This window comes from Acomys minous (genome assembly GCF_964271855.1).
Source record: "Acomys minous genome assembly, chromosome: 7".
NCBI classification, from domain to species: domain Eukaryota; kingdom Metazoa; phylum Chordata; class Mammalia; order Rodentia; family Muridae; genus Acomys; species Acomys minous.
Window position 1 is genome coordinate 59,562,601 of NC_140488.1, and position 3,951 is coordinate 59,566,551.

General features: G+C 40.7%; 1 pseudogene across 1 annotated transcript; it reads left to right on the forward strand.

Annotated features, from left to right (window-relative positions):
* Nucleotides 1-452: 452 nt before the first annotated feature.
* Nucleotides 453-2,255, forward strand: LOC311601190 (patatin-like phospholipase domain-containing protein 2; annotated as a pseudogene). The gene is made up of 2 exons: nt 453-541; nt 1,009-2,255. The product of its transcript is annotated as a patatin-like phospholipase domain-containing protein 2 (transcript).
* The last annotated feature ends 1,696 nt before the right edge of the window (nt 2,256-3,951 follow it).

Here is a 3,951-nt window from a genome sequence, read left to right on the forward strand (position 1 = left end):
TTTTTTGTTAGATATAAAAATAGATATTCTTTCCAGATTCTGGCTATTATGAATAAAACCGTTATGAACAACGTTGAGCCTTGTTTTCTGGTGGAGCATCTTTCAGGTATATGCCCAGGAGTGGTATATCTGGGTCTTGAGGTAGCACTATTCCCTTTTCTGAGAAACTGCCAGATTGATTTCCAAAATAATTGTATAAGTTGCACTCCTAACAGCAATTGAGGAGTGTTCCCTTCTTCACATCCTCTCTAACAGGTGCTGTCACTTGAGTTTTGTATCTTACCTGAAGAATAGATAAAGTGTCTGTCATTAATTTACACAATGCAATACTATTCAGCTACTAAAAACAAGGAAATATTGAAATTTGTGACAAATGGTTGGAACTAGGAACAATCATCCTGGGTGAGGTAACCCACACCGAGAAAGACACATGGTATATTAGGCAAACATAGATGTCTTCTGAGAGACTCTACCAAGAAGGGGATCAAGACAGATACTGGGATTTAAAGCCTGATTCTGGACAAAGAGCTGAGATTTGTAGGTAAGAGTGGGGAGATGGAAGGACCAGGATGGATCGGGAGCTCCGCAGGGATCAAGACCAGTGGATCCAGACATAGGGGACCCTGAACAAACTGATTCACCAAGCAAGCACAATAGATAGAGAGAACATACACCCCTGCTCAGATGTAACCAATGGACAGCTGATTCTCTTGTTGTGGGAGAAAGTGAGGAAAGTGCAGCTGGACCTCTGGCATGTACTCTGAGGCCCACGATTTGATCACTGCTCCTTGGTAGGAAGGGGTTGCAGGGTATCCTGATCATACCTGATAGGGTATGGCCAGACAGAGGAATAGGAGGTCCCTCCCCTGTCAGAGGGCTAGGTGAGGGAAATAGGACAGAAGAAGGCGGGAGGGTGGGAACAGGAAGATAAGAGCAAAAGTATAATAACCAGGAGGCAATGTGAATAAATTATATAAAAAAATTTCTTTCCCACCTTTTGGCTTATAGGTTCTTGGGCCCACTGCACCACTCCTTCAGCCTGGTGCAGATAATCTGTGGCTGTCCACTAAAACTGTGCCTGCTGATTCCCATGAACATGCCAGTGGACACCTGGCCATCTCCCTGGCTCGTGTTTCAGATGGAGAGAAAGTCATCATATTCCATGTTAGCTCTAAGAATAAACTCATCCAGGCTAGTGTCTACAGCACTTTTATCCCAGTGTACTGTGTCCTCATCCCTCTTTCCCTCCAAGGGGTGCACTATGTGGATGGTGGCATTTCAGACAACTGTCCACTTTATTAGCTGAAGAACACAATCACAATGTTCTTAATCGAGAGTGACATCTGCCCACAGGACAGCTCCACCAGCGTCCACGAGCTCCTTGCCACCAATACCAGCATCCAGTTTACCGTGCACAGTCTCTCCAGCCTCTTGAATTGCTCTTTTCCTGCTAGAGACCATGGTTCACAGAGAGATGTGCAAACAGAACTACAAAGATGGATTTCGATTCCTTAGGAGAAATAGCCTAGTGAACAAACCCAACCCCTTGCTGGCGCTGCCCCCACTTGTCTCCTGATAAGACAATACAGAGGAGGCTGCTGTGGCTGAGGAGAGGACTGGAGAGGAAGACCAATTGCAGCCCAATGGAGAAGATCGTATTCTAGTACACCTGCCTGCGAGACTTAATGAGGTCCTTCTGGAGACCTGTGTGGAACCTAAGGACCTGATGACCACTCTTTCCAACATGCTGCCAGTGCACCTGGTGACTTCCATGATGGTCCCCTATACTCTGCCACTGGCGAGTGCAGTGCCCTTCACCATCCACTTGTTGGAGTGGATGCCTGATGTTCCTGAGGATATCCGGTGGATGAAAGAGCAGACAGGTAGTATCTGCCAGTATTTGGTGATGAGGACCAGGAGAAAATTGGGCGACCATCTGCCTTCCAGACTACCTGAGCAGATGCAAGTGCTTTGAACCCAATCTCTGCCCACTGTGCCACTGTCTTGTGCCACGTACAATGAGGCACTGCCCAACTGAGTACGAAACAACCTTTCACTGGGAGACTGGCCAAGTGGGAGGAATGCCAGCATCAGCTAAAACATAGGTCTCCTCTCCACCAACTTGGCCTTCCCTCTGGATGCCTGGCATATGAGCATATCTGCCAGCCCCACCTCCACAGATCCTCCCACCCCAACTCATTCACCTGGCCTCCCACCTTGCTGAAAACCATCATTTCCACCTTGTCGGAGCTACCAGCCAAATTTACCTTATAGCACTAAGAGGAACCTTGTAGCAGAATAAGTCCCTGTGCTCAGGCTCTTCCCCTTACATGCTGTAGAATGAGGACATAGGACCCTGCACAGCTGCAAGGGGGAGGGGGTTGATGTAAAACCTTTTACCAGCCATTCACTATGCTACTACAAGTGTGGAAGGATGAGGAGTAGTGCTCCTCCAAGGCAAAAGAGCCACTCCTCTTCACCATGCCTTACTCTCCTCCTGCCCACCACATTTTCAGTGGAGGGTCAGTCTTAAGAATTCCATATCTGCTGCTTCTCCCTGCTTTTCAAGTTTCCTTGCACTGTGAAAATTATTCATTTTTGCTGAAGCAGACAAAATAAAAGCCACAGCTCAGCTCTTGCCTGCCACACACAGAAAAAAATAATAAAAGACATTTATTTACAAAAATTAAATATATTGAGCTCAGGCTCACGTTTGAATATAGCAAAGGTGTATGTCTGGAATATAGTCATTTACAGATACTCTTGTGTAAGAAGCTACATGAAAAGAACAGAAACACAGAGGAGAATTCTAGGTAATTTCACCTTATGAATAATAAGAAAAGTGAAATGTTGCAGTATATTGGTCACATTATACACCTTGAGATTGTGTTGTTTACTAGAAAAATCTGCTTTTAGTTGCATGGCTCAGCCCTAGCACATACCTTTAATCTTAGAAATATCTGCTTAAATATGGTAAACAAGATTAAATAAAGTCAACCATAGGTCAATAGGCAGAGCAAGCAATCACTTGACAGAGAGTGAACATAGAAGAAAAAAACAGAGAGTAAAAATAAATAAGGAAGACAGAGTTGTACAAAAAGTGCATTCACTTTGAGGAATTTTTGTTTTGTTTTTGTTTTGTTTTGTTTTGTTTTGTTTTTTTCAGATGGTGTGGGAAGGTTTGAGCCTATGCTTATTTTCTGAAATATTTTCGGTAGTTTTTCCTCTAGTAGTTTTTATATTTCAGGAATTCCATTAATGTTAATGATTCACTTTATGCAGAATAAATTATTATCTAATTTCATTCTTACTAAAGGGAATGTCTTTTCTTTAAAATATACTTCTGGCATTTTTATACAAATATATATGGCTCTTGTAGTGAAGGTTAACATCTGTGTTCTCCATTATTTTTCTTTGGTTTGAAATCTGATTTTTGCTAGCAAAATGATGGTTTTGTTCTTATAGAAGCTAACATCTTTAGATCAAAGACACTGCAGAATACTAGTTGATTCTCCATTTTAATAAGTAGTGCCACAGTATTAATTGAATGGATGCATAGTTAAAATTACTTTTTTAAAAAAACATTAGTGCATTTTTAAACTAAATTTAGACATATATTGAATATAAGGCAAATCCTTAAATATGATGTGTGTTCCTTTCATTTAAAATTGTGAATGGAGAAAGTGAGCTTGGTAAATGGCTCAGATGTATTTTTGCCATTTTATTATATTTTTTATTATTTTTCTTTTTTAAAATGTACATTTTTATTATTACACATAAATACAATAAACTGTCTCTAGCAAGAAAAACCATAAAAATCAGGAATTATATAAATGCTACATTCATAGTGTTTTGCCTATTTGTTTTTTTTTGTTTTGTTTTTTGTTTTAATTTTACTTTTTTACATATATATTTATATTTTTAAACCTGTATATAATAGATTACATATAA